Raw genomic sequence first — 12064 nt, 5'->3', positions numbered from 1 at the left:
TCGCCGTGAGGTACAGTTACAGACTTACAAACTTTCATGCTTGTATTTCAGTCATACAATGATCTAGTACCCATCCCTCCACCAGTGCCCATTTTCCACCACCAATGATCCCAGCATCCCTCCCACCACCCCTACCTCGTCCCTCCACTCCACCCCGCCTCTGTGGCAGGGCATTCCCTTTTGCTCTCTCTCTCTCTCTCTCTCTCTCTCTCTCTCTCTCTCTCTCTCTCTCTCGCTCTCGCTCTCTCTCTCTCTTTCTCTCTCTCTCTCTCTATCTATCTATCTATCTATCTACCTATCTACTATCTTTCTATCTCTCTCTCAAGGAAACATTTTAATATTATTTTTAAATCAGAAGTAAGCAAATAATTTATGTGTTTAATTTTGGAACTTTCTTTCCAAAAATCTAAGGCCTACTTACTACCTGTACTGCAAACCATAAAACCCAAAAGGAGAGAGAGAGTAAAAGGGAATGTGCCCGCCACAGAGGCAGGAAGCAGGGATGGGGTGTGGGTGGCAGTAAGGATACTGGGATCATTGGTGGTGGAGAATGGGCACTGGTGGAGGGATGGATACTCGAACATTGTATGACTGAAACCTAAGCACAAAAGGTTGTCAGTCTGTAACCATACCTCACAATGATTCATTAAAAATTTTTTTTTTAATTTTCAAAATTTTAAAAATTAAAAAAAGGAATTTCCAGGATACTTGAAGTTGAAGTTTCTGGTGCATTGAACTCTTAGAAGTGAGGGAAAATGCCCATTTCAAACCTGGTTGCCCTCACATTTCTGATACTGATGAATCTGAAGATGCCAGATTGTGGTTGGAGCTATGTGTTATAATAATAATATCTGTGATTGGTGAAACTGTATTCCTCTGTTTTTATGAATATGCATTCTTGGGATAGAAGCCCTATGGGATATGGCAAGCTTAAAAGACAGCAAATTTCCAGGTGAAAACCTGTAATGACCTTTCTTTTTAGACGAATGTTGGTACCTGGTGTGTAAATGACCAATAAAAGACCCTGGAAGCAAGAAAAAAAATGAATCTTCAAAAAAAATAAACTTTTCAAGGCCCAGAACAATAGTGCAGTGGGTAGGTGCTTAGTTTGCACATGGCTGATCTGGGTTTAATCCCCAGTAATTCATATGGTCCCCTGAGCACTGCAAGGATTAGTGATGGGCGTGGCCCAAAAACAACTCCCCCCTCCACAAAAGTAGAATTTTCAGACACAGATTTCCAAATATTTGTGCCTTGCTTGAGGAATGAAGACTGTCGTTTCTATTTGTCAAGAAACAAAGTAGTAGTGGAAATCGATTCAGATCGAAGGAAAAGTTTAATTTTTAGAATTATGTAAGAACATTAAAGTTAAGCTCCGTCCTTATAGAAGAAACTCATATAATGGTCCTATGTAAGTCTTCAGTCTAACATCAATTCCTACTCTGAGGAATTGTCGTTTTCAGGAATAACTCCAGGAACTACTTTTAGGAACAAGCTGGAGAAAACCTCCCCAAAAACTCTTTTTCTTCAAGTGTCTGTTAGCTGCTCAGAGTCAGAGTGTGTGCCTGGCGTACAGGAGACCCTGGCTCTACCACCGCCACCCGCAGGGGTGACCCAGAGGGCCCTGCCATACTGCTGGGTAGACCAGCCACTCCAGCCTCACATTGCAGTTTCTGAGCACTGAATGATCAAGTCCCACAGGCCAGACGGGAATCCCTGGGGGTGACCCTGGGCTTCAAGCCCTTCTAAGGAGCCCCATTCCCAAAATAAAAGACCCTGTCTTCAGAGTTTCAAGGAAGCGTCGGGCATTTTCTCTCACTCCAAGTAATGCACAAAGTGAGTGAGTGTGTGTGTGTGTGTGTGTGTGTGTGTGTGTGTGTGTGTGTGTGTTAAACTGGTAATGCAGACCAGGAAGCAGCCACCATTCTAACTTCCTCTTGCTGAGCTTTGCTCCTGTGTGCTTTTTCAGGAATGTTTTCGTGGGGGTCTACCATCTCAGACGCCTAATTGCCCCTAACTGTTGGATCCCATATTCTCTTCCTACCCTAGTTCTGTTCGTTTTTCACTTTTGTTTCTCTTGCTCTTTTTGAGCCTTTTCTTCTCTCTAACACCCTCATCACTCTACTGAGAGAGTTCATGAAGTTCGTCTGTCTTTCAGTGCTGCTATTTCTAAAAGTGTTGATTGAGTTTATCAACTTGGGCCCAGATGCCCTCTCTGCTGAATTGTGGTAGTTGGAGTTTCTATTTCACAGTCATTCCTCAAATGGGTTGGAGTGAATTCAGTTATGCTTACCAATATGGATTTTGTTTCCAGCCTCTTTGGACATTGAGGGCTGTGCTTTGGAAAGGTATCAGACTAACAGAAAATCCTGCAAACCACTGATACATCCAGCAAAATATTGAATTATGTCAGCCCACAACCACTGTGTAAAAGAGCTGCTATATTAACACACCCACTTTACAGATGAAGTAACTGTGACAGTGGTTCAGTGCCTAACAAAATGACTATGAAGAGGAGGAGCCAACTCAGGATCCATGACACCTCCTGGACTCTTATGCATAGCACTGTTTTACCTCCAGGAGGAAGCAGCTTTTTAAGGATTCAGCATAAATTGAACACACACACACACACACATACACACACACACACACACACACTCAAACACACAAAGCTGTATAACAAGTGGTTGCGAAAACCAGAATGGGATTTTCACACATTTATAATTGGTCTTTTTAACTAAAATGCTTTAACTTTATATTTTCTTATGACAGAAACAACACATGTTCACTATTATTCAACTTTAAAATAGATATATAGGTAAAGAACTGTAATTTTACCACCCAGTAAGTGGTAAAGGCGGTAAGCATCTCGTTATTAACACCTTATTCATGTGTAACTTTCCACTGTATTTATTTTTTTAAACTCAGTGCACTTCAGAATATTTTTATTTCAATAAACATCCATCCCAATTTTTTTGTGGGGGCTTGAACAATTAGCCAATCTTATCCTGAACCAAATAATCCAGTCCCTCATTGGACTAAATGTATTTAACTCATTTTGTTTGCTGGATGCTATGCCATTCCAGTTTTCCCATATTATAGCCAATTCTATGTGTAATATCCCTGTACCTAAGTAATTTGCAACTGGTTTGCTAATTTTCTTAGAATAAGCCACTGTGAGGGCAAGATTGATAGGATAAAGGTGAAGGTGTTTGCCTTGCATGCAGCCAACTCTTTCAATCCCCAATACCCTATATTGACCCCTGAGTATTGCCAGGAGTGACCCCTGAGCACTGCCCCCAACAAAAAAATACAAAATTAAAGCTAAATAAACCACTAACTGTAGAGTGGCTGTGTCAAAGGATGTATATATATCATAAGACTTTGGGTATGTTTACTCAGATACTAATTGTATTCCTATTGAAGCGAGAGCTGGGACTGGACACTTAAATGAGGAACTCTATTCAGCATGACCCCTACACAGACCTACTCTGTCTGATCAGCATCCCTTCTGGAAGCTACTTAGAATCTGTCTTCATGACCTGAACTCCTTATTTTATGTGAAGCCTATTTTATACATTCAGAGTCCCCGAGAGACTACAAAAGAGTTCAATAATTCGTGCTAATTGCTCAGAAGATCAAGAGCTATTGCTAAATGCTAACTCAGGACTTTGGCAATCACTTGACAAGTGGAGAGCAGTGTGTTTTGGTAAATCAACATCCCTCTAAATTAAAGTGGGATGTGATACAATGGAGGTTACTTGCATAGCAACAGGGAACAGATGTGGCAGTGACTTCGAGCTCAAGTGATGGAGCACATTTTCAGAGCAGTAGATCTCAAAGGGTGCAAATCCTGACTGGCAGCACCAGCAGCTTCTGCACATTGTGGAAAATATCAAATTGCAGACCCTGCCTCAGACTTACCAGATTTTGCCTTAAGAGAAGCACAATTTCCCGGGGAAAAGGACACTCATATTTCTAGAGGTCAGGAATTCCAGGATCAAAGTCTGGGCAAATTAAGTGTCCAGCATTTTCCTGGACTGTAGATACTGCATTTTACCATATAGTCTTGCCGATTTTATGCTAATTTTTTTTGCAAAAAAAAAAAAAGAGTGTGGCCATTCTGTGAGACTTTTCTTTTTTTCTAATGCTATCAGTGTTACTTTAAAACATGGTGCAGGGGCTGGAGCAATAGTAGAACAGGTAGGGCATTTGCCTTGCACGTGGCTGACCCAGGTTCAATTCTCAGCATCCCTTATGTCCCCCAAGCAGCACCAGGGGTAATTCCTGAGTGCAGAGCCAGGATTAACCCCTATGCATCACTGGATGTGACCAAAAAAAAAAAAAAAGCAAAAATAAATAAATAAATAAAACATAGTGTAGTGATTTTGGGATAGGGACAATTATTTAGTGAGAAAGATGATAGTCAGATTTTCACTATATGGAAAGGAGAAAGAAACTCACTTAGACTCTACCTTAAGCACAAGGATCTCTTTCAGAAAGGCTTCACCCTCATGCCCTAATCACCCCTAAAGGACCCCACCTCCCCAAAATCATTATTCTGGGCGTAGCTGTGGGGGAGACACACATTCAGTCTATAGCACTTTCAGAATCAGAGCTCTCCGGGTGAAACCCAGCAATCCATCTCTGCCCCTGCACTTGGAAGTCAGAGAGCCTGTGTAGACAGGCTGCAGTGCTAGCTACATTCTGCCCTTGCCTAGGAATGTGCTCACGCTGGAGGAACATGCTAAGGACTCACTTTGAACTGGCTACGCCTGGGCCAGGTGGGTGAGTTACACTGGTAGCACCATGACAGTGCCCCTTGCCAGAGGAGCAGTTTGATTGGCCCTCATTGCTATCTGCTCATGTCACGTACTTTCTTAGACTCTGCTCACCCCACCTTTGATTTGACTTCCAGTTCCCAGAAGAGATCTTGAAAAGTCATTTCGCTTCATTCCCGGCCAAGTGAAACTTAGCCTGAGTCCTAGTCATTATTGACAGTTCAGAGTCTAAACTATTTTCAGAAAGGAAGAGAAACTCCCAGCTCCCCCTGCTCATCATTCTGCCTTCCCTAGAAATCTTTCCTTCTCCTCTGAGGGCTTGCTGTTGATGCCGGTTATTTGCAAGGGGGAGAACAAAATGCAAACACCCAATACTCTTCTCCTCACAAGGCTAAGAAGATCTTAGAAGCTTATGCCAGCCTGTAAGAAATTCTTGTTAGATTCCAGTCCCAGCTCTCCTCCAGCTTCTCCCTGGCCTCTGTCCTGGAAAGCTTACTGTTCTTCGTCGCAAACAACTTCCCACACCGTACACAGACCAGGGCTACACACAGCTTGAGCCCAGGGCAGTGGACACAGAGAGAAGTTCAGTTTCATGGGGCACGTGAACAGAGGAACAAAGGGGAAGAAGTCTGGGGAGAGAGAATGGGTTACCTAGTCAAGGCTTCCCCCAGAAGGCAACGCTGGATCTGAGTTCCAGTAGATAAGAATGCACTTCTGAGGACTGGAGAGATTGTACAGGGGTCAGGGTGCATCCGCTGCTTGTGGCTGACCCCAGTTGGACCGCCCAACACCAGTCTCCTAAGAATCTTTGGGTGTAGTTATCCCAGGGTGGTTGGCCAGGGTGACCTGGTAATCCCTAGCACCCCAGGGTGTAAGAAGTATCACAACTTTGGACCCTCTTATTGAACCCTGAACCGGTTGGCCAAGAGTCATCAGGATGGGGCTCTGGGTCTTTGAAATACCAACTGGTCACACTCCCCCCTCTGCCTCCCACCATCTCCCTGCAAAGCAAGTTCATTTCTAGCAGCTAACTCCTCATCTAGTGTTTTTATCTCTTATCACCAGCTTCACTGGATACAGCATCACCACCATAATGCTTGTTTTGTGTATTTTTAAAAAATCATTTGAAGTCACTGAGGGCTATCAAACATAATTGTTTGATCCTATTTTAATTTACTCACTGAAACCGAATATAATAATTAAGCTTTAAGACTAAGGAAAATATCATATGGCAAAATTAATCGTTATGACTCAGCAGTGACTCTATCTAGAAAGCGTTCTCAGGGTAGCCCTGTGTGTTGAAAATACACTCTCAGTCAGACAGCAACAGACACTGGAGATCTCTTCCCCAGTCTGGAGGTGAGCGGTTAGCAGAAGAATGAAGGGCTAGCAGTGTGCTTCCATGGTGTGTGCAGGGCCTTACTCTGCCTCCCTCTCTGATGATTAGAGAACACACGTGATTCTGGTTTAGATGCTCAACTTCACTCAAGATGCCAACCCAACATTCGAGCTCCAGGCTAAAAGTGCTCCCCATTATGTACCTCTTGCTCTAATTCACTCTTAGAAAATCGTGCTCTAAAATCAGAAAATAACTGCAATCTGAAGAGGCATTTCATAGTGTTGACCCTCCATTAGGAAATGAGGAACTGTTTTCAGGATATGCTTTAAAGTGAGTGAGAGTGCCTGTGGCAATTTGACTTAATACTAAGATACCAAGTAGTTTCTAATTTCTAATGAGAAAGGAAAAGCGGGGCTGGAGTGATAGCACAGCAGGTAGGTAGGGCCTTTGCCTTGCACACAGCTGACCCGGGTGCGATTCCCAGCATCCAATATGGTCCCCTGAGCACCGCCAGGAGTAATTCCCGAGTGTAGAGCCAGGAGTAACCCCTGTGCATCACCGAGTGTGACCCAAAAAGAAAAAAGAAAAAAAAGGGAAAAGGCAAAAAGGATGGTTATTTCCTTTCTTGGTGACACAAATATCCTCTTTTTCTTCTTGAATGGGGAGCTATCTGACAGTATCCACTCACCTTATTTATAAAGATCTACATTTTAGGGACTCATCTCCAGATAGGTAAATGAGACCCTTAGCCTGTGCAGTGCTGACAGAACATATCAGCCACGTGAAAAATGTGAAGCAGATTTTAAATTCAATCATCGCATTTTATCTTAGGTTTTAGAAATGCAGCATCACCGCATCACTGAGTATTGTTTCTCTTAGAATATGAAAGAATGAAAAGGGAAACGGAGCAGAAATCTCCGGACTATGACTTCAGTGCTGTCAGCTAAGGTGCAGTTCACTTTGTGCATCACTCAGGGCCGCTCAGAGGTTTCACTTACGTGTTAGTCTTTCCTATAAAACTGGAGCTGAAGGGGAGAGAATTTCAGGAACCTCCAAGATTCCATAAAGGTGGCACAGGGAGAGAGGGGGGAAGGGAGAGAGAGATAGAGATAGAGAGAGAGAGAGAAAGAGAGAGAGAGAGAGAGAGAGAAAGAAAGAGAGAGAGAGAGAGAGAGAGAGTAGAGAGAATATAAGGTTATCCCTAGCCATTTTACTGGGGGAATAGTCCTAACAATGAGAATTGCTTATGTAAAGACATAAGACTTTAATTTATTTTTATCCTTTTTAAACCATGTAACATGGTTACAATAGTGTTAATCTCTATGGGTTGTTTTTGTTTTTTGGTTTGTTTTTTTTTTTTTGCTTTTTGGGTCACACCTGGCAATGCTCAGGGGTTACTCCTGGCTCTGCACTCAGGAATTACTCCTGGAGGTGCTAGGGGGACCATATGGGATGCTAGGAATCGAACTTGGGTCGGCCGCGTTCAAGGCAAATGCCCTACCTGCTGTGCTATTGCTCCAGCCCCATGGATTGTTTTTAAGGGGGAATGGGGTGTTGAGCCACTTTGTGTTGAACCATATTGTTGGAGCAGGTATTGGGGACTACTACAGGAGGTATTTGGGGGTATTAAACTACAGTTGGCCACATGCAGGCAAGTGCCTGTCCTCTTGTCCTTTCTCTCCAACGCAATATTTAGACCTTTTGATGTACAAAGTTGCTGCAACTTCACCACCACCAAAGTGCCCAATATCCTCCACCACTGTCTTAAGTCACTTCTAGTCCACCTCTCCCTTTCTCCCCTCTACTCCCTCTGCACTGGAATCTCAGTTTCATGATCCTAGGTCAAGGGTCTCATAAGACATGAATTTTTCACAAATAACTATGGGAGTACTAATGCTCCAGAACGGCAGCAAATCATTCCCATGGCCATAGGAATGATGATGCCTGGGTTCCAGGCTTGGTAACTGGAGGGAGCCGGAGACCAGGGCCCGGTCACCGGGAAGAAGAATGTGCTGCTAGTGGCACGGGCGAGGATGCAGGAGTGGTGAGTGGATCCAAGCACGCACAATTACTGAGCTGTAAATTTCTTTCTTTATTTATTTTATTAAATCACCATGAGAACAGTTACAAAGCTTTCAGGTTTAAGTCTCCGTCATACAATGATCAAACACCCATCCCTTCACCAGTGCACATGTCCACACCAAGATCCTCAGTATACCCCCCTCCCACCCCCCAACCTGCCTGTGTGGCAGAGGATTTTCACTTTACTCTTTCTTTACTTTGATTACACTGTTTTTGCCAGAAAACCCACTATTGTTATTTGGAATTTTCCCCCAACAATCAGACCTGCTGAAAAGGCATCATTAGATCGTTTGTTTTCTATTGCTGATAATGAAGCGCATATGATGTTGCACCGCTGCGAAGGTGACCGCGCGGTTTTGGAATTCTGGTACTTTAGTAATTAAGTCCAGAGGTATTTCTGCCAGCAGCTGCTGCGTTCCAAGACTGGTTTGTGTGCCTCTGGAATCATGGCTGTTAGGAGCAGAGGAGCTGTTCGTGGGCGGTCGCTTGGGGTCTCATTTAGGTGGAGAGCAGGGCCGGTTCTGTCCCCTCATCGAAAGATTTCCCACGTGCCCCATCACTGCAAGCTCCTATCTCTGTCTAATTGGCTCTGAAAGGTGGCAGTCACCATCTGAGCTGTAAATTTCATAGCTTGAAATGCCCTGGGCACTTAGTGGACTTCCTGCCTCCTTCACTTGTTTTCCTGAAGATTCAGAATGTTTCACTTTTTTCTTTAGAGCTGTATTTCCAAAAGTGGAAAATACACCCTCTGCAGGCATTGGACCAATGGAGAGATGGGTGGTACAGGCTCCAAGACAGTTGGGGAAGGCTTTCTAGTTACTTAAAGAAGGTAGATTTCTAGTGGGATGCTGAGTAATTGTTGTTTTCTTTTTGAAAAGTAGGCAATTGGCTAAACTAGTTTGGAACCTTTGATTTAATGTTTGTGCGAGGACATCTTTGTAAAACTCTGTCAAAGTTCACCACCAGAAAATACCCCCAAGACAAGGAGGTAATAAAGACACCCCCCCCCCCATCTCCACCCACCTAGCAGTGCCTGGCACTCCACAGCTGCCAGGGTCTATCATATTCTTGTCATGGGACTCAGGTGGGGAGGGAAGTTCAGTTGAGGCCGTAGATGAGAATTCATGGCTACCTCACTCTTGCCTTGCAAAGAGGCCAGGACACTGGACACGGCCTTTGTCACTGACACCCCAGCACAGATCTGTGAGCAGAGAGAAAAGGCCAGTCTTCATCTCTGCATCTTTGTTCGGCTTGGTTGAGTGCACAGTTCCGGGTCCCCACTGCTAGCCTCACTTCAGCCTGAGAGCGTGTGCTGAGCTGCCTGCCCAGAGTCCAGCCTCTGACGGGACACTCACATGTCCTTCTCTTCCTGTGCCCCAGCTCTCCTGAAGCCCTCAGGGTCCACTTCACCTCAGACTGCTCCAGTGGCCAAAGCCATGGGTTTCACCCAGTAAAGCCGATAGAAGTGGCCACTCTTCTGTGTGCCAGCCACAATGCTGAGCGTGGATTTTCTGTTATACATGGGCCACACCGACAGTGGTTGGACAAATGCGGGGACACAGGTGGAGCCAGGGATCGAAGGCAGGGCCTTGCCCATGGTAGGTCTGTGCTCTGTCATCTAAGATCGCTTCCTGGTCCTGGCTCAGACCTTTAGATCTTTTTAATACACGTGGCCTCAGGCAGACCAGGACATACTCTCGGGCTGAAGTGAGGACAGCAGCAGGGACCCCGTGCTATAGGGTCAGCCAAGCCTCTCCCTGCTCCCAGGGATCTTCTCCTTGACCTCCCTGATGCAACTCTGGGGCTTCTTTCTACTCTAGCTCAGATTCCTCCCTGGCTCTGCCCTTGGACACGCCCTCTAAACAGCAACCTTCCCCTGAGTTTGGGGCTTCACCCTCTTCCTGCGAATTCCCTTGAGTTACATGGTCTGCTCCCGTCTCCCCAGACACCCGCTTTGTGTGGGTGGATTTCCCAACTGGAATTCATTTCTGGTTTTCTACTGGATATCTCCACCTGATGATCAAAGCGGACAACCTCCAAAAGGGGGTGTGTCATATTTATGCAAAAACCACATTCCCCTCCCATGTGGCCCCTCTCACTTCAAGGTCAGTCTGCCAAGGTCATCCTCCTCCGGCTCACTCATCTTTCAGGGCCGTCAGCCCATCTCCCGAGTCTGCATCTTTGGAATTATGTCTCCCACTCCTGTTCTCACACCTCTCTAACTTCAACTCAGCTACTGAGGGTTGTGTTTAAAAGTCCACAGTAACTTCCGGTCTCCGTGCATCCAGCCTGTAGCTGACCCAGTCCATCCAACTACCCAGAATTACATTTCTGCCACATAGATATGACTGTGGCAATCCCTACCCACAAAGCACTCATGCCTCCTAGTCTGATAAAAAAAAAGGCACGATTCCAGACCTTTGTGCCAATCTCACCAGTCAACAACCCAGATCCGTGTTTCTCATTTCGTGTGTGTGTGTGTGTGTGTGTGTGTGTGTGTGTGTTGGTTCTGCAGCTTTAACAGCTCTTCTACAACCTGAAAAAAATTTCACCACCTTCTAAGAATCAGCTCAGTTCCCACTGGCCAGCAGTCAGTGTTCCTTGAATGAAGACTTTCTCCTCTATTCTGTTACACTCTCCTTGGCGTCTGGAAGCGCTCTGTCATACAGGTCACACGTGTCAGCATGTGTACCAAACTTGTTCTTTGTGGCCAGGCATGGCTCATATGAGGTCTTGCCCTCTCCCATGGCAGACATCATGCCCAGCCCTCTTCCCAGCAGAGCCCAGACACGGGCTCAGAATCCTTCTGAACACAGCTGTCAGGCACCCACCATTAGCAACATGGATGCATCCAGTGTGTCATTTTGTTTGACCCTGAAATAAGCTTGGAGTATTTCCAGTGATCCCAGTGGGCTGCCTAATAAAACAGCTTATTGTTGAGTGAACAACAAATGAAATTTCCCCCTTTTTTGGGGGGGAGGGTATTCTTACTACTAAATAAGATGTTGCTGTTTCCATTTATTGTTTACGGTATACTATTTCATGTTATAGATGAACCTGTTCAGGAAGAGTAAGATACATTGTTGAAATTCACTGTTATTTTTTATTTTATTGTATTTTTGATTTGGGGGCCACACCGTGTTGTGCTGAAGGCTTACTCCTGGCTATGCACTCAGGGATCACTCCTGTCAGGGTTCCAGAGACCATGTAAAGTGCCAGGCATCAAACCTGAGTCTACTGCATGCAAGGCAAGCACTCTACATGCTGCACTATTGCCCCAGCCCCCAAATCCACCGTTAACTTTTACAAAGAGTCACTTGTAAGCACACATACTTAGCGCATCAAACTAATACCTGTTCCTGCCATAGCCTCTCTGTAGAATTTGGTCTACTACTTTGTTTTGAAATCATCACACCACATGTATTTTCTTTGGCCCTTGCCTTTGATTAACCTGACACATTTTTATGTTTTAGTTATACAGAGCATTCAAAGGTTAAAGATACCTGAGCTTACATTCCAATTTCCAAACATCTCTGTTGGCAATCACACAAGGAAACTGGAAGTTCAGGTCATTTGGAAATGAGTTGAGAGGGTTGCTCTGTTCTATTCTGTGTGAAACATTTAATAAATGTGAAATGTAATACTTTAGTAATCCACGTGCTTGATCTCTTAAGCAGGTAGCATGAACTATCAAAAAGATGTTGTGTCAAAACAATCAGGAAAATGTGAAACACCTTTTCCGTGGCTAAGTGAAAGATGCAACATAATTATCATTACTGAGTTCAATGGGTTTCATTCATACTCTCTAATTAAAAGCTTTCTTTAATTCTGATCACATTTCAAGGCATAAAAGGCAAACATT

The 12064-nt window shown here is 44.5% G+C and overlaps 1 protein-coding gene across 18 annotated transcripts in view; it reads left to right on the top strand.

The window, feature by feature from the left end:
- Positions 1 to 12064, top strand: part of ANKS1B (ankyrin repeat and sterile alpha motif domain containing 1B) — a 1196591-nt gene that overhangs the window by 1149912 nt on the left and 34615 nt on the right. The gene's annotated exons all lie outside the window — the stretch shown is intronic.

Source organism: Sorex araneus, chromosome 10, assembly GCF_027595985.1.
Source record: "Sorex araneus isolate mSorAra2 chromosome 10, mSorAra2.pri, whole genome shotgun sequence".
In the NCBI taxonomy this organism is placed as follows: domain Eukaryota; kingdom Metazoa; phylum Chordata; class Mammalia; order Eulipotyphla; family Soricidae; genus Sorex; species Sorex araneus.
This window is presented reverse-complemented; position numbering and strand designations above follow the sequence as displayed.